General features: G+C 37.2%; 1 protein-coding gene across 3 annotated transcripts in view; it reads left to right on the forward strand.

The window, feature by feature from the left end:
- ZDHHC15 (zDHHC palmitoyltransferase 15) overlaps nucleotides 1-19847 on the forward strand; it is a 204858-nt gene that overhangs the window by 165495 nt on the left and 19516 nt on the right. For 2 of the 3 annotated variants that reach the window (XM_007992113.3, XM_073013559.1), the window contains one exon: nucleotides 1008-5498. The exons of the other annotated variant lie outside the window; for it this stretch is intronic. The gene's annotated coding sequence lies outside the window, so the exon portion shown is untranslated. Of the gene's footprint in view, nucleotides 1-1007; nucleotides 5499-19847 lie in introns of those variants that run through there. 3 annotated transcript variants of the gene reach the window in all.

Genomic DNA, 19847 nt, shown 5'->3' on the forward strand with positions numbered 1-19847 from the left:
TAATTATAAGGTTGTGAATAATATCACTAAACATAAATCTTTCTCCTCATTTATAATCATTTCCATAGGATAGAATCCTGGAAGCAAAATTACTGGTATGAATTTTTTAAAGGGTCAATGGATAAGGCCAAATCATTTTCCAGAAAGCTTAAAGAAATAGCTACTTGAGGGCCTACTATATGCCAGATATTGTTTCAGGCAGATTATACCATTTTACAGATGAGCAAACTAAGATCCATTGACATTATTTTTCTAGAGTTATAGAGATAAGAGGCAAAGCTAGAATTCAGATTCATACTTGCCCAATTTCAATGCTCTTGTTATTTCCATGTGGATTTCAAAAATAGTATTTTTGAAGTATCAAATTATATATTTACTAAAGAAAATGTGGAAAATGCAAGTAGAAAGTAGAGAAATGAAAATAAATTACCCATGAATCCACCACTTTCAATAGGTCAGTGTAGTTCCTCAGTCTCTTATTACAAATATAATTTTGGGGGTTAAAAATATAGCATTGTAGGCCAGGCTTGGTGGCTCACGCCTGTAATCCCAACACTTTGGGAGGCTGAGGTGGGTGGATCACGAGGTCAGGAGATCCAGACCATCCTGGCTCAGACGGTGAAACCCCGTCTCTACTAAAAATACAAAAAATTAGCCGGGCATGGTGGCGGGCGCCTGTCATCCTAGCTACTCAGGAGGCTGAGGCAGGAGAATGGTGCGAACCTGGGAGGCGGAGCTTGCAGTGAGCCGAGATCGCACCACTGCACTCCAGCCTGGGCGACAGAGCAAGACTCCATCTCAAAATAAATAAATAAATAAATAAATAAATATATAGCATTGTATATATAATTTTATATACTGCCTTTTTCACTTAACATTTTTCAGTGCTGATCTATACTCTTCATAAATGTAATTTTAATGGTTGCATATTATTGTCAAGTGGGTGTTACCACATGAATATTTACAGTTGTTCAGCTCATCTGTGAATTTCTTCTCTTCATTCCCAGGACTCACCATCTCTGCCTCCCATGAGGCTTACAGAGTTCAATGTTGGAAATCATTGTAATCTTCAAAATAAGTCACCGTGTTGGATTCAAAGCTTCAAAATTTGAAAGAATTCCATCAAATACTTGCTGTGTAAATGTTTCTGGACTTCATATTATTTAATTTACTGACTGAAATCCAATTTAGAATTTGGCAGCAGTTAATTCAAGCCAATTTTTTTGTTTCTTCATTTCCCCTCCCCCAATCCATGAAAGCCTAAATGTAAAATATATCTTTTCATTCATCTTATCAGGTAAAAGGAAATTCAGAAAATTTCCTTGGGGTCTTTAATTCCCCCACAAAGATTATTAATCACATATATAGGGCCTTTTTGGTGTTGAAGGGAATCGGACTACATTTGCTGTTTGTGTGCATGTGCATTTGTGAACATGTACAGCATATCTATACAAAATTCTGCTATGGTGTGAAAATCAAGGCTAAAAACCTGAAGCCTTTGTTTAATTATGCTTTTCCTCTAAATAGCAACTTAAATATTTGCTGGACTTTGAACCATCGCTATATCAAGTATCTAAAATTTGGAAGGGTGATTCAGTACACTGTGACCAAGGTCCTCAAATTGGAACTTGAACAACACTGTAAAACCTGTTCTGTCACAAATGTTCCTGAAAGCACCACAGCTACTCAAGAAGATCAAAATCAGGACATAAACTTTATTAAACATAATAATCAGTGTTTTAAAGACTTTTTTGTCAGGGTGCGGTAAAATTCTCCAATTACTTTTATTCATTTATCTGCTACCTAGTTTTATTTTAGCCTTTATGAATTATTTTTATGATGAAAGAAAATCTATAAGCCTAAGTTATGGCCCATAGGTTTTGTTAAGGATTTTCAGAGTGACTTTTCAGGTTTAATTTCACTGCCTTTCATAAGGGTAAAGTTTCACAGCTGACATTAGCCTGAGGATTAGCACTAAAGAGCTGTGTTTTCATATCAGGGGCTATTGTACAGACAGTGATAACCAAATAGTAATATGCCAATTCTTTCTTCTTTTTTTAGCTTCAGTAGTAGCTAAACCATTAATACAGTTTGCATCAATTTACCCATTTATTTATAATCAGCCTTTCTTTTAGTCCTAGTGCCTGAATCAATGAGTGAGAATACTAGTACTGCTTCTTTGCAATAATAATATCTTAAGAGTATTGATGTCTTTCATTTTTTTCATTCAGCAGTCTAGTGCCCAGCTGCTGACAATAAAAGCTCCAACTCTTATAGAGATCAGTGGAAGTTAGAAGCATCTTACAGGTATCAAGGAATTGAGCTTCTAGAGGGATGGTTTGGCTTACTAATTTATCATCCCTGAAATCTTTTCGAGTAAAAAAGAGTTGCCTGCCACAATTTAGTGTTGGGGTTGCAGTGGAGCTGAGAAAGTGAACAATCCAGCTACTTAAAGCAACAACAAAACCTGTTCATCTGGACCCCTAGGTAATTTTGAACAAGGTGAGACTTTTGTCATAAATTAAATAGATTGTGGTCAGCATTACATTTGAGAGAATACTAGACACGATTACACTTATTAGGACTGTTTCTTAAACTCAGAAGCTAAAAAGCAGCCTAGATAACTGTGCACACACTGGGTTTCATGATGAAGTCTTCTTATATATTCAGATGGAAAAATAATTTCCCCTTACACTCTTTCTCAAAATACTCTCTTGTTTGAGTTTTTCTTGAAAGCTTATTTGGCCATCCCCATGGTTTTATGACAGACAAGCCTTGTCTTCTATTCATATAGATATGCACCTTTTCTACATGTATGGCCTTTACTTACTACACAGTGAGTAGGCCTCAAAGTAATCTTCCTCTTTCCCATCAATCATCTGCCAAGCATTCAGGCAGAGCAGCTGTTAACTATGATTCAAAGTCAGAAAAACATCAAGAACTTCTTTGATGCATAGGGTGTATCAGCACTCAGCTCCCACAGAAGTCAACTCACAAAATATAGTATCAGTTAACTATAAGGAAGTTCTGGAGAGGTAAAGCTCAGGAAAGCTATAATGCAAAGCTGATTGTTTAATGTCTTACAGATTTACACTGTCTTTAAAAGGCCAAATAAGGCTGGTCGCGGTGGCTTACGCCTGTAATCCCAACACTTTGGGAGGCCGAGGTGGCCAGATCACCTGAGGTCGGGAGTTCAAGACCAGCCTGACCAACATGGAGAAACCCCGTCTCTACTAAAAATACAATAATTAGCCAGGAATGGTGGTGCATGATTGTAATCCCAGCTACTCGGGAGGCTGAGGTAGGAGAATTGCTTGAACCTGGGAGGCGGAGGTTGTGGTGAGCTGAGATTGTGCCATTGCACTCCAGCCTGGGCAATAAGAGTGAAATTCTGTCTAAAAAAAAAAAAGCGAAATAAATCAGCGTTTTATCAGGGGGCTCAGAGATAAAAAGAAACCCTATTCCTATTGTAGCATTTTGGTCTCATTGGTTTATAGACTCTGATAATATCTCCATCCATGGATCATTTGAGTGATGACTAATGTACCTAGGTACCCAACTGGTTGATTATTAATCAAGAATACAGAGTTCTGTTTAATAATTAGCACACCCTGATTGGCTTCTTTGCTTGGTTTTCCTTGGATCCCTGTCCAGTAACCTCTGTGGAATCTCATTCCCTAATCATTGATACTCATTTTCTCCATTTGCAAAATGAAGATACTCATTGTTAGGATCATTGAAGAGTGCTATGTAACTTTCTAGTGCTCTTACATGTCTTTAATTATAGGACTGGAATGAAAAGTTTAACCATACAGTATTTCTAAGCAAAATAGTGTACTCCATTCTTTTATCCGTGCTCTCATTGCTGATTTGTTCTTGCAGAACTTAGAACACTTTGTTAATGTTCTTCCATTCACTCCAATAGGGTCCTCAGAAAGAGACAGAATTAAAAAAAAAATGTTCCCCATGGTATAGCTGGAAATATTAAGGGGAAAAGAGTTTAAGTGGTCCCCAATGGAACACAGCTGTCTTATGCAGGGCTCACAGTTACCATGTACAGTACACTGTTAAAGTAACTTGGCTTCCCAGGACTGCTATTATCATGGAGCAGTTAGAATTTTGAGAGTATTTACAACAGGATCGCATTCTGAAAGAGTCACATTTTGTCAAAAATCTGAAAAGTATGCAATTTGTACAACTCTTACTTTCTGTGTGATAAGAATGTAATATGTGCCTCTTTCCCCTATTGGCCCCATGTGACACATATTTTTCACACTATGTGGCATCAACCAGTGCCATTACCTCCTGTGGCAACATAGAGCCCAATCTCAAGGCAGACATTGCCAAGGTAAAGAATGCGCTCCATGTTTATGCCAAATTGCACAAAGTATAGACATTGAGGTTAATAGAGATTTAAGCACAATCCTAGCAAGTACGTTTTAAGAATATTGAATATTATACATTATTGTTAACATGAACCTAAAATTTAGCAGGGCCCAAATTCATAGGAATGTAACAGTCATTGAAAGCCTATTCTTTTCACCTCTCATCACACATATCTACATACATGTATGCACATGTACACACACACACACACACACACACACACATTTTCTCCAAAGCAGACTGCCTGGTCATCAGGAGCAAATACTTTAATTTAAAGGAATGATTCTCTGTTTTCTCCTTTTAGAAAAAGAGTCTAAGAATCACAGCATATGAAGAACATTCAATTTATACATTCCAGAACCTCTGCTCTCAGAGTAGCTAAGAGAATCGGTACAAAAGATGTTCTATGCAGAAGCACAGAGGGCATCTAACAAGATAGTCAGGCCCTTGGAAAAGATCCATATTCTTAGAAAATTAATGAATTCCATCTCGTTAGGAATTGGTTGATGAGGTATCGTACATCTGCATTTCTTTAACCATAGCTGTAATGTACCATATTAAATTGTAGCCTTTTGCATGTGGGATTGTATAATATAATAATGAATGGGTGGCTCCTAGTAGCATGCAACCCATGACTGTTTACGTCCCCAGAAGGGCTAGGTCTGTGTCCTGCACAGTATTCAAAACCATTACATGTGTTATTTGTAGGAGGATGGTACACAGCCATCAGCAGAATGAGTTAAAACCAACAATGAATTCAATATATCAGGAAATAGATTCTTAGTAGGGAATGGCATTAAAGAGAAAAAAATACAATTAGATAAGATGCATTCAATGAATAATTAGTTTCACTCTGCTGGCTTAATCAGTGAAAGAACAGAGAAGGAAAGCTGGCAGTGGGTCTTGGTAATATATGAACTATATTGGAGTGCCAGAAAAGACCTCAGTAGTTAAGCCCAAGTTGCCAATTTGCTACAATTATTTTTCCCACCAATCTGCTCAAAATGACTGTATATAGTATTCTTAAAACCATGTGTCTTGGTGCAGAAATATTGACAAACGCTGGCCAGCTTTATCTCCCTATATCCTTTATTAAAAGTATATGCATATAATTGTTGGGTTTTTTCCTAAATTGTGGCTTTGTTAAACAATGTTGGCAAACCCTAAAGTTTCAGACTACTCTAAGGAAGTTTCTATACATCTAATTTCATAGGGGTATAGTGCCATTTATTCACTCAGGTTGATTGGTATGTGTGGGATGTTGACTCCTCTGTAACATCTCACCTTCTGAGCAGCCCCTTCCATGCGTTCAATTTTTCTGTCTTTTTTTTTTTTTTTTTTTTTTAGACAGTCTCCCTCTGTCACCCAGGCTGGAGTGCAGTGGTGCAATCTCGGCTCACTGCAAGCTCCGCCTCCCAGGTTCACGCCATTCTCCTGCCTCAGCCCCCCAAGTAGCTGGTACTACAAGCACTCGCCACCACACCTGGCTAATTTTTGTATTTTTAGTAGAGACAGGGTTTCACCATGTTAGCCAGGATAGTCTCGATCTCCTGACTTCGTGATCCGCCCACCTCAACCTCCCAAAGTGCTGGGATTACAGACGTGAGCCACCATGCCTAGCCAGTATTTCTGTCTTATGTTCCTACATGAATATGAATTGGGAAATTAGCTGCAATGGCTTTTAGATAGAAAGTTGACCAGTCTAGTGACAATCACATTCAGTCGTCTCTATTCAGCCTCTCACATCTTTTGCCTTTCACTCTACCATTGCCTTGAAAGGAAAAAGAAAGAACTTTTCTTATGTGCCTAAGGGTGAAGTGAACTCTGGATTGCTTTTTCTTACACTGAAGTCTATGTGTACTATTCTCCAGATGCATGTCACCTGAAAAAAGACACATAGAGGGTAGCAACAGACACTGGGACCTATCAGAGGGTGAAGGGTGGGAGGAGGGAGAGGACCAGAAAAAGTAACTAATGGGTACTAGGCTTAATACCTGGGTGATGAAATAATCTGTACAACGAACTCCCATGACACAAGTTTACCTATATAACAAACCTGCATATGTACCTCTGAACTTAAAATAAAAGTTAAAATAAGCATAAACAAAACACACTAAAAAAGAAACACAGTAGCCCACTTACTCCTAAATCATACATTACCCTCAGAGAAATATTTGAGGAGACCCTCATTAAGGTAAACCCCAAATAAGGTTTCCCTCAATTGATGCACCATTTGCAGGAAAAGTCCTTTTTCAGACAGAATGGAGAACGCCCCCAATTAGCCAACCATGAAGGCAGAAGTCATTGAAAATGCAGGGCATTGGAAGCTGAAGTTTGGAACAGTCATTGCTGACTTTCTGATTAATTAATAATGGAGAACTTGAATCACTGAAAAGAGGCCCAACCCATAGAGGTCAGGCTTAACACAAAACCAGAAAAAAAATCTTTTATTCCAGCTAAACTTATTTTTTTTTAAAGTAATTACTTTGTCCTAGGTAAAGACCTCAAATATCTGTGTAGAAAATCCCATGTCATCTATTCCAGTGAATCAGTTACAAACAGCTCATATTACATACAGTGTTACTGGAAAGGGGTCCGGAACCAGACCCCAAAAGAGGGTTCTTGGATCTCATGCAAGAAAGAATTTGAGGTGAATCCATAAAGTGAAAGCAAGTTTATTAGAGAAGTAAAGAAACAAAAGAATGACTACTCCATATCCAGAGCAGCCCTGAGGGCTGCTGGCTGGCCACTTTTATGGTCATTTCCTGATTATATGCTACAGGAGGGGTGGATTATCCATGAGTTTTCCAGAAAAGGGGTGGGCAATTCCAGGAACTGAGGATTCCTCCCATTTTTAGGCCATATACTGTAACTTCCTCACATTGCCATGGTATTTGTAAACTGTAATGATGCTGGTGGGAGTGTCTTTTATAGTGCTAAGGCATTATAATTAGCATATAGTGAGCAGTGAGGATAACCAGGTCATTTTCATTACCATCTTGGTTTTGGTGGGATTTGCCTGGCTTCCTTACCACATGCTATTTTATCAGCCAGGTCTTTGTGACCTATATCTTGTGCTGACCTCCTACTCATCCTGTGACTTAGAATTTCTAACCACCTGGGAATGCAGCCCAGTAGGTTTCAGACTCATTTTACCCAGCCCCTATTCAAGATGGAGTCACTCTGATTCAAATGCCTCTGACATATTTTTCCCCTCCTTTTTATAAGAGAACATTTAATCCTAAGGTTTGTAGAGGGACGAAGATCCATCTTCTGTAACTTTTTCTGGCTGAATAGGGGTGATGATATTCCTGCCTATTAGGGTCTCCTGTAGTTGGGGTAGAGAGGAGCTCAGTCAGAAAGTGTCAGCATGGTGAGGGCCATTTATAACTCTGACAAAAGGTGATATCTGGAATATTAAAAAGTGTTCCATTTAAATGAAACATTTAGTAAGCTTATCCTGTATTCCTACAAAAGGGTACAACAGCAATATATTCCATAACAGTAAAGCAAAATAAGTAATACTATCTCAAGTAAATTAAATAAGAAGGTTTTCCATGAACTGGGCAACTGTTGGAACCAAGCTGATATGGGGTTGCCAACTGATTCCAGTGTGCCCAGAATTAGAATATAGATCCTGATTTTTGACTACCCATCCCTCTTGTTTCTTCTGTGCAGCAGTCAGAGATTATGGATTAGTTCACAGGAATAAGCAGGGTTAGTCTAAATTGCAGGAAAAAAAAAACCTCAAAAACAACCAATGAGACTAGAATCTAATAACAGGTCTACCATAGTTCTTGAAACATAATTGTTCTCTCTCCAGTTTCCCATTTTTACTAAAGACAAATTATAATAGGACCAATTCATTTACAAAAATAAGCCTTAGTCTTATAATTGGCCTGAATATTTGTATAAAGTGCAGCAAGAATAATTTTTTTTCCATATAGGCATTTTAAATTGGCTTTGTTGAAACTCTGTTTCATAAGGAATCTCACATACGAATTTTTTTAAGCTGAACCCAGCCATGGGTTTGTACCCTCAAAGACCAATGAGTTGAGTAAATTCCTCTCCTCTTGAGGTCCCAAGATAACTTGAACCTGCTAAGCCTATCAGAAAGTGACATTCTTTACTTACCACAGGTTAGAAACCCTCAACAGGGACTTTGCAGAAAAGGCATGAGACCAATTTTCCCAAGGGGCTTTTATTGGATCTACAAGTTAAGTTTGATTCCTTAAAAAGAAGCATGCCATTCCAGTCAAAGCCTTGGTAAAACCAGATTCTCCAATTGTGTCCTGCTGCAAAAGAAAACATTCCTATTGCACTTATGCAAATAACTATATTTCTATAAATTAAGAATACTCACAAATAGTTTCCAAATTCTAGAGAAATTAAGTAGAGAGAAACAAATATGCTCCAAATTTTGTTCACCAGAGTATATTTCATTCAATTGTTAAAAGGTGTAAAGAGCTCAGAAAAACTTTCCTTGACTCTGAAAAACAAAACAAACGATCAGCAACATTTTAAGCGAAAAGTTTAAAAATATTGCTTCAGACTTTTAGTTTAGTCCATGCAGTTAACTCCTGTTCTACTTGATATTCATGAACATTTCAGCTGTCCATGAGAGTCTTGAAAGTTTTTTCAGGATTACCATAACTTATGATAACCTGGGATTCCATTTTGTTATTTAGCCAAATTGATAACTTAAAAATTTTTTAAAAGCAAAAACCTTTACTTGTGAAGATGGAAGACTTAGCTTTCCAAACAACCTCTCTCTTTTTTATTCCCTTCTTTTTCCTGCAGTTTATTCAAAAGGCAAACAAAAATTTTTATTATCCTTTAATATTATATAAAAATGTTGTTCAAGAGAGAAATCCAGATTTCACCTTTTGCATTAGTGTACTATTAAGGTAAACCCCAATTTTCAATAATACCTGATAGACAAATCTACACAATTTTAATGTTTGACCATAAGGTTAAGATTTTCATTAACCTTTTATAATGCTTTACAAATTTTTGTTAAAAAAAAGATCAGTCCTCTAAGCAAAACGTGTTATGCTTTTATTCCAATGTTCAATTTATGGAAGACCTAAACAATTCCCTTTTAATTTTAGCCAGTATGTTCACACACAATTTCTTTCACAAAATTAATTTTTCACAAACCTTCCACAACTTGCTCAAACCTTCAGCTTTATCCTATCTAACTTAAAATAATCCTTTAACCCTTTAGGCAGAAAAATCCACATTCCCATGCCTTTTTATAATCTTTTACCAAAAACGTATTTCACTATCCTTACACACCATGCATGTAAAATGTTTTATTTCCCAACAATTACTAAAGTCATGTAAACTGAAGGCATAACGATTTTTATTTTTCTGATAAAATATTTAAGCTCTTTTTTAAGAAACCAACTAGTCAATGCTCTTTCATATTACACACACATCACATATAAATATACAGACACACAGAAGGTTCAATAGTTGTAAGGGTTTTCATTCTCCCATTTCTTAATTAGATTACTAGCTTCTGGGTGGAGCCCTTGGAGGAGCAGGGCCAGGAAAGCATTACAGTTTCTACAACCTAATAAGCAGGCACAGCTGGAAGGCAAAAACAAATTCCAAAAATTAAGGGTCCCATTTTTATACTGGATACTGGATCCCCAAAAGAGAAGTGCTACAGAAAAAGACAGTGCAATGATTTTACCATGTATTTTTTTGCAAAGCAATCCAAAGCCAATTAGCCTATTCTTTGATTAGCCCGTCCCCTATGGGAGGCTTATCTCTCAGTGGGCAGGAGAACATCTCCATACCTTCTGGGTGGCCAAGAGCATACTACTTTGATCCAAAAGTGCAAGGAGCTGAGTATCCCCCTATAACTTTCATTAGTTATCTCCAAAACTATATTTCCTACCTAGTTATTACACATCAAAGTTCTGTCATAATGTAAAGTAACTTCTGATACCCCCAAAAGTAAAAAATGTCAGATAATGCAATGCAAAATAGAACAGAGCCTTAGATTTTGAGAGGGATCTATTTGCTTTTAATTCCTGGGGTTGCATGATGAAAACAGAGGGTTTTCCCAAAATGGGGACTGTGGCACCTCCTCTGTTTTTCCCAAGGAGTCCCAGGCTATTAGAACTTGAATAAGGAGACTTTTAGATATAGCACTTTTAAAAAAAAGTTTTAAAAATTTCTTATTACCCAACTTTTGCCATGCCAAACAGCCAATATTTCCGGCTTTTGAACTGTACCAAAGGTAACCTCCCAGGTGCTCAGAGAAAGGAACATTCAAAATGGTCCGTGGAGGGGAAGAGAATCAACAAATGGTAAAGGTTACAGAGATAGCAAATGAGAAAGGACTCATTCCCTAAGCCAGGATTGAACCCTGAACCCAGGCCACCATTGTGAAAAGACAAAGCCTTAGCTACTAAGCTACAAAGCTACAGGATTGGGCAGTTTCCATTGCCCTTCCCAGAAGGAGCCTAGAGCAGCCAATTTTGAGCTTGCAATGGTTGTTAACTGCTCAAGATAATTTTTAGAGCTAGCTATGACATGCATCCCAAAATTTCTGTCTGCTGGATGGCAGAGACCAAGAGAAAGTACCACCATGTGGCTACAAGGTCAAGCTCCCAAAGACATAAAACAAGACTAAAGGGAAACTTCATCCAGTTTTTCCCCAACAGGGACCTGCGGCAAAGTTGGTAACTGACCAGTTTGCTGGGCTGTCTTGAACAGTAGGCTTATGGAGGCCTAAACCCGTGTTCTATCCTAAGGTATTCCTCTTTATGACAGAGTGATACAGAAAGACAAATTTATAGCACAAAGTACACAAGATTCGCTACAGCAGCCACTCCACTTAGTATCCAATGTCAAACTGGCAAAGCTCAAATTTGCCTCCGGATTGGCCCTGTCATCTTTAATCCAACAAACAACCGGGAGTTAACATACGGTCTTTGGGCAAGATGGTCACCCTGATTAACAGAAAATATAGGAAAGGGAAAGGCGAGAAAGACAGAGAAAAAAGCATTGCCTGTGGCAGAGTGGGAAAGGTGAAGAGCTCAGGGAGGCCAGAGAAAGACCCACCCACTGCAGTGACATGCAATCAAAAGTTCAGGTGGCCACTTGTCAGTGGCAAAGGGATCTTTTCCAGCAGTCCCATCAGCTCTCAAGTTTCCCCTTTTGGGATGATAAAAGCTTCCCATGTCCCAAGATCCTGTACATGCCTAACCCTGTCACCTATAGCCATTAGCAAAGAGTGCAAGAGAGATTAATCCAAAGAGAATAGTGGTTAACATTCCATAATGCCAAATCCATTTTTAGTTGAGAGGGACTTTCCTGAGCAGGATCTCTAACCCCCTAAATCTTAGGAAGGACTCTAAACTTTATAAGTTTGGCCTTGAACATAAGTTAGTTTAAGCATGCTTGCCTTTTTCATAAGAGGATCCTTTAACCCATTCCATCTTAGGAGAGAGTATAACTCCCCTAAGTTGGGCCTCTAACCCAATCACACCCTTTACCCAGGTAAAATGCACCCCACTTACCCAAAGTCACCAATTGGTGTTGCAGTTTATTTCCTTTGGGTCGGGGGTCTCCTCAGTATCATCCTTTCATGGTTACGAGGAAGATGTTACTGTAAAGGGGCCCCAATCCAGACCCCAAGAGAGGGGTCTTGGATCTCACACAAATAAAAATTCAAGGTGAATCCATAAAGTTAAAGCAAGTTTATTAGAGAAGTAAAGAAACAAAAGAATGGCTACTCCATAGGCAGAAAAGACCCAAGAGCTGCTGACTGGCCACTTTTGTGGTCATTTCCTGATTACGTGCTAAACAAGGGGTGAATTATTCATCAGCTTTCCAGGAAAGGAGTAGGCAATTCCCAGGACTGAGGGTTCCTCCCCTTTTTAAACCATATAAGGTAACTTCCTTGTGTTGCCATGGCATTTGTAACCTGTCAAGGCACTGGTGGGAGTGTCTTTTAGCATGCTAATCATTATAATTAGCATATAATGAGAATGACCAGGTCCCTTTCATTGCCATCTTAGTTTTGGTGGAATTTGGCCAGCTTCTTTACCACATTTTGTTTTGTCAGTAAGGTCTCTGTGACCTGTATCTTGTGCTGACGTCCTCCTCATCCTGTGACATGCCTGACCACCTGGGAATGCAACCCAGTAGGTCTCAGTCTCATTTTACCCAGCCCCTATTCAAGATGGAGTCGCTCTGGTTCAAATGCCTCTGACAAAAGGACAACTGATATCTTTCTAGATTTAAAAAAGGCATAAAAGAGGAAACTTCTGTACAAGAATCTTATTTAAGTAAAGGTTACTGAGGATATTTAAGGCATAAATATCTAAAAGGAAACTTTATAGATATAAATAAAACTATATGTATAATGTTTTATACAGGAATGTGCAAATATATTCACATGCATTTTCTTTATGTTATAAGCAACATTTTTCAAATCTAATGTTCTCACTATGTCCAGTGATATTGAACAATTTGTCAGTTTGTCTTTTAATATTACAATATTCATTTTTGCACAGTAGCAAAATATGTCAGTGTTTAGACTTCCAAATCTAGAGGGGTAAAACAATTGTGACATCAAAAAGTACATTTTAAGCAAACATTTTTAAAAGAAAGAATCTGAATGTTTATGGTTTTGAAAAAAATATTCTCATAAACTTTAACTGAAGTACTCATATCAATTTTGCACATTAGCACAGTCTCAGACCCACATCCTGACAGTGTTGGCAAACTCTAAAATAAATCTGGATATAGCATATAAGAAGTTCAATGAAAATAAAACACAAATCACTACAAAGGCAAAGCAAAAGTTTTGTTATTGGAACATTAAAGAATGTAGTAATAATTAGTCAAAAATTATGATTAGGTTATACTTACCAATCCACTGTCATGCTATACATAAATTACCCTGGACAATTAGAAAGCACTTATTAGAATAATGTGGTTCAGACAGACCCAATAAAAATGCAAATCTGAAGTTAACTCTGAATCACAAAAAGTCTGTGTGTGTGTGGCCGGCTACCACATTCTGCATATTGAAGGTCCTGTAAAATATAAAAGATCAAAGGGGAATACTGGGGAAATGAGGCAAGATGAGATAGGAAACACTGACATTTTTAACCCACTTTCCACTTGATTGTGATTTCCCCTAAACTTTGAGGACTTCTATTTTCTACTTACGTATTTTCAATCTATAAAAATTATAGTTTTGTTGAGAGCGAAATTAATTTACCTCTTCTATGTCTCCCTTATCAGCTGAATAATAACCAAGAGACAACTTCAGACATGCATTTCTACCATTGCCTCACTGATTATCTTAACAGAACCACCTGGAGCACCTATTACTGAACATTATTTTTAAATACTTTCATTTGTCATGAACTTATAAGGTTTCTACTCTTTATTCACTTGTAAGTTTTGGACAACCTCAGTTCAGCCAAAGTAATCAGAAACAAGTTTGCATCTATGTGGCTATTTATAAGGGGTGTAGACACTACAGTCCCAGTTTCTAAATTGAAAACTATATAATATGGAGTCTCTCTCATGTTGCACAATCTAGATTTTAAGTCTACTTCTTCATAGTAATTGTCACTGCCATAAGCTATCATCTTTGTTAACACTGTTAACAAGAAAGAAAGGGAAGACAGTAGAAAGGGAGAGAAGGGAGAGTGCCTGAACTCATTTGAGGTTGCCTAAAACATTATTTTGGTCATGCACCCCTTTCAGAATCTGAAAAAAGCTATGGACACTCTCCACATAAAAATACAAGCATACGCAGGCACACATACACACACGCACATGTGCACACACAATTTTACAGTTTCAGAGTGTTTTAAATGACTCTGAAATTACATAAGTTAGTTGAGAATTCCTACCTTAAATTGTGTCCCATCTTTATAGAATCATCAAATCAAATAAGTACACTCGAATGTTACCCTGGGCTACACGGTGAAACTGGGCTACAAGTTACCAATTAATACAAAGTCTATTACTGAGTTTATTTTATTTTCATAATTTGTTATTTCCACAATCTTCCACTCCATTACTTGAGGCTTTGGAGCAGTTAGATGTGAGCAGCAGTATTGTCGTTGCTAAGGATATCAGAGAGATGGGCTATGTACACAACAGGTACTATATAAAATCCTCTCTTCAGACAACAAGGGGCCAAATGTTTTTCATCACATTAAAGGAGCCTTAAGATGATAGATGTTAGCATATTTAGCTCATGTCAGTGTTATTTTTAGTAACACTGACATTGTTTTTTTTTAAATGTCAGAAATGGGTTTTCAAAGAAAATTTTATATTATAAGCATTATATTCAGTTTTACTCTGAAACCCTCTGTTATTTATTGGATCTTGGAAGGTGCATGATGAAAGTTTTAATAGCTCTTTTAATTGTGTGTTAATTAATACTACATGGCAGTGGCTCTCCAAAGTGGGGAACCTAAAGAACCACCCAAAAGCAGTATGGGAAACAACCTCTGGACCTCATACAGTGCCAGAAACAGTTCATTTTACCCTCCACCAGAGGGTGAAAACCTGGTAATACATGGACAATGGGCTAGAAAATTCACAAGGGTTTTATGTAGTGAGTAGTAGGGAAATTTTATGCCTAAGCTAAAGAGTGTTCTGGACCTGCCCAGAAAAGCTTAGAAGCAAACCTTATAAGGATCAAATTGTTCACAAGTAACTTCACTACATCTCAGAATGAAACTCAATATTAATGATAACAAACATATCTAGCACCCAACATGACAAATTTCACACTATCTGGCATACAATAAAAAATTGCCAGGCATTCGAAGGAGCAGTAAAATACAACCGATGAAGAAGAGAAAAGTAAATCAGTAAAACCAGACCCAGAAGTAATAGGGACAATGGAATTTGTAGAAAAAGTATTAAAACAGTTATTATATCAATTTTCAATACGTTCAAAAAGGTAGAAGAAAATATAAATATGTTAAGGAGAAAGATGAAGGATTTAAAAAAATGACAGAGGTGAAAAAGCATGCCAGATGGTATTAACAGATGATTAGACACTGCAGGAAAATAATTTAGTGCTTCATCACATAGCAAGTTTAGATAGTTTAGAAACTACCTAAAATGAAACAGAAAAAAAGACCAATAGAACCGATAATCAGTGAACTCTGGCACATCCTCAAGCTATTTAATATAAGTGTAATTGTAGTCCTCAAGAAAAGGGGGCAGAAAAATATTTTGAAGAAATAATGGCCAAAGGAGATTAGTTCTAGAATGGTGGTGTAAGGAATTCCACAGATACTCCCCCCCAGCAAAAGCATCATAACTGGTAAAACAATATTTTTAAATAAATATTTTAAGTCTCTGAAAATTGTCTTAAGAGCACATAGCAAATGAAACAATGATTCAAGAAAATCTATCAAATCTCACTATGAACAGTAAGACTCTAGCACTTGAAACACAGCCTGCTCCCTCCATTTTCCCTCCACTCCACCAGCTCAGCCTGATCCAAGCTCTACTCCAAGTGGGTGCAGCCAAAAACACAGACTACTCCCTACTTCTTACCAGTGAAGACTTCAGTATCTGCCCTGGAGTGGCAGGCCACCAACATTTTTAACCCCTCTCTAGTTCCACATGACAGAAGCTCTATCCTAGGCAGGAGCGACTTAGAACTTTGAGATTTTTCATTCACCAGCCCACAACCATAGGGGAGAGTTCTACCCAAGGCAAGACAGGCTAAGAATACCAGTGCCCCAAAAACTTTCATGACAACACTCAAAATATTTGGAGTAGAAGGAGACTTCCTAAACATAAAGTACATTTATAAAAAACTCACAACTAACCTCATACTTAATGAAAGACTGACAGTTTTTCCCGCAAGATTAGGCACAGGATTCCCGATTTTGCCACTGCTTTTCAACACTATACTGGAAATTCTAGCCATAGAAATTAGACAAAAAAGAAATAAAAGTCATCCAAATTACGAAGGAAGAAGTGATAGTATCACAGATAGTGCAGTGAAACTATTCACAGATGATGTGTTCCTGTATAAAGAAAATCCAAAGGAATCCACAAGAAAGCACCTAGAGCCATAAGTGTGGGCTAAGGCCTGTAATCCCAGCACTTTGGGAGGCCAATGCAGAAAGATCACTTGAGGCTAGTTCAAGACCAGCTTGGGAAACATAGCAAGACCTCATCTCCACAAAAAAAAAAAAAAAAAAAAAAAAAAAAAAAAAAAAAAAAAAAAAAAAAAAAATTTAATTAGCTGGGCATGCTGGTGTGTGGCTAAAGTCCCAGCTACTTGGGAGGCTTAGACAGGAGCATCACATAAACACCCAGGAGTTCAAGGCTATGATCATACCACTGCACTCCAGCCTGGGTGACAGAGTAAGACTGTATCTCAAAAAATAAAAATAAAAAAGAAAGAAATAATAGCTAATAAATAAATTTAGCAAAGCTATAGAGTATAAGATAAATACACAGGAAATTAAGAAAGTATTTTATTTACAATAAAGAATACCTAGAAATAAATTTAACTAATGAAGTAAAAGACTTACACACTGAAAACTACAAAACCTTCTTGAAAGAAATTAAAGAAAACCTAAATAAACAGAGATATCTGGTGCTCATGGATGGAAATATTTAATAGTGTTAGGATGTCAATATTACCCAAAGTGATTTACAGATTCAACATGATTTCAATATTCCAATAGCATTTTTGCATTTATGAAAAAAGCTGATCTTCAAATTCATATGAAACTGCAAGGGGCCCTAAATAGCCAAAGTAATCTTGAAGAAGCAGAACAAATTAAGATTCACATTTCTCAATATCAAACCCTACTACTAAACTACAGTGATTAAAACAGTGTGCTACTAGCATAAGGACAGACACATAGACAATGCAACAGAAATAAGAAGCCTGAAATAAACACATATATCTATGGCCAAATAATTTTTTACTAGGGTGCCATGTTCAATCAATGGGAAAAAAGTATCTTCAATAGATAGTGCTGGTACAACTGGCTTTAATGACAGACGTAGATTTCAGACGATGGATAGGAATGAAGTTCATTGGCAAAAGGAGCATGTTGTAACCCAATGAAACAAAACTAAAAATCATGATAAACATTGCAGGAGCTGACAGACAAAATAGGCAGTATAGAAAACAAAAAGCCATCCTGGTATAGTTGAAAAACACTACAAGAATTTCATAATGTGCTCACAGTGTTAATTGCATAATAGACCAATAGAAGGAAAGAATCTCAGAGCTTGAAGACTGCCTTTCTGAAGTAAATACTCCTCAGCAAATACAAAAGAACAGAACTCATAACAGTCTGTCAGACCACAGTGCAATCAAATTAAAACTCAGGATTAAGAAACTCACTCAAAGCAGCACAACTACAAGGAAACTGACCAAACTGCTCCTGAATGACTACTGGGTACATAACAAAATTAAGGCAGAAATAAATAAGTTATTTGAAACCAATGAGAACAAAGACACAATGTACCAGAATCTCTGGGACACAGCTAAAGCAGTGTTTAGAGGGAAACATATAGCACTAAATGCCCACAGCAGAAAGCAAAAAAGATCTAAAATCGACACCCTAACATCACAATTAAAAGAACTAGAGAGGGAAGAGAAAACAAATTCAAAAGCTAGCAGAAGACAAGAAATAACTAAGATCAGAGCAGAACTGAAGGAGATAGAGACATGAAAAACCCTTCAAAATCAATTAATTCAGGAGCTGGATTTTTGAAAAGGTTAACAAAATAGATAGACCGCTAGGCAGACTAATACAGAAGAAAAGAGAGAAGAATAAAATAGACCAAAAAAGGATAAACAGGATATAAGCACTGATCCCACAGAAATACAAACTACCAACACAGAATACTATAAGCCCCTCTACACAAATAAACTAGAAAATCTAGAAGAAATGGAAAAATTCCTGGACACATACACCCTCCCAAGACTAAACCAGGAAGAAGTCGAATCCCTGAATAGACCAATAACAGGTTCTGAAATTGAGGCAGTAATTAAGAACCTACCAACCAAAAAAAGCCCAGGACCAGATGAATTAACAGCCAAATTCTACCAAAGGTATAAAGAGGAGCTGGTACTATTCCTTCTGAAACTATTCCAAACAATAGAAAAAGACGGACTCCTCCCTAACTCATTTTATGAGGCTAGCATCATCCTGATACCAAAGCCTGGCAGAGACATAAAAAAAAAAAAAAAAGAAAAGAAAATTTCAGGCCAATATCTGTGAAGGACATCAGTGCCTGGCAGAGACATAAAAAAAAAAAAAGAAAGAAAGAAAATTTCAGGCCAATATCTGTGAAGGACATCAGTGCAACAATCCTCACTCAATAAAATACTGGCAAACCGAATCCAGCAGCACATCAAAAAGCTTATCCACCATGATCAAGTTGGCATCATCCCTGGGATGCAAGGCTGGTTCAACATATGCAAATCAATAAATGTATTCCATCACATAAACAGAACCAATGACAAAAACCACATGATTATCTCAATAGATGGAGAAAAAGCTTTCAGTAAAATTCAACACCTTTTCATGCTAAAAACTCTCAATAAAGTAGCTACTGATGGAACGTATCTCAAAATAATAAGAGCTATTTATGACAAAGCTACGGCCAGTATCATAGTGAATGGGCAAAAGCTGGAAGCATTCATTCTGAAAAGTGGTACCAGCCAAGGATGCCCTCTCTCACCACTCCTATACAACATAGTATTGGAAGTTCTGGCCAGGGCAGTCAGGCAAGAGAAAGAAATAAAGGTATTCAAACAGGAAAAGAGAAAGTCAAATTTTCTCTGTTTGCAGATGACATGATTGTATATTTAGAAAGCCCCATCATCTCAACCCAAAATCTCCTTAAGCAGATAAGCAACTTCAGGAAAGTCTCAGAACACAAAATCAGTGTGCAAAAATCACAAGCATTTCTATACACCAATAACAGACAGCCAAATCAGAGTGAACACCCATTCACAATTGCTACAAACAGAATACCTAGAAATACAACTTACAAGGGATGTGAAGGATCTCTTCAAGGAGAACTACAAACCACTGCTTAAGGAAATAAGAGAGGACACAAACGAATGGAAAAACATTCCATGCTCATGGAAAGGAAGAATCAATATTGTGAAAATGGTCATATAGCCCAAAGTAATTTATAGATTCAATGTTATCCCCATCAAGCTACCATTGACTTTCTTCACAGAATTAGAAATAACTACTTTAAATTTCATATGGAACCAAAAAAGAGCCCATATAGCCAAGACAATCCTATGAAAAAGAACAAAGCTGGAGGCAACATGCTACCTGACTTCAAACTATACTACAAGGCTACAGTAACCAAAACAGCATGGTACTGGTACCAAAATAGATATATACATCAATGGAACAGAACAGGGACTTCAGAAATGACACCACACATCTACAACCATC

Source organism: Chlorocebus sabaeus, chromosome X (genome assembly GCF_047675955.1).
Source record: "Chlorocebus sabaeus isolate Y175 chromosome X, mChlSab1.0.hap1, whole genome shotgun sequence".
NCBI classification, from domain to species: Eukaryota; Metazoa; Chordata; class Mammalia; order Primates; family Cercopithecidae; genus Chlorocebus; species Chlorocebus sabaeus.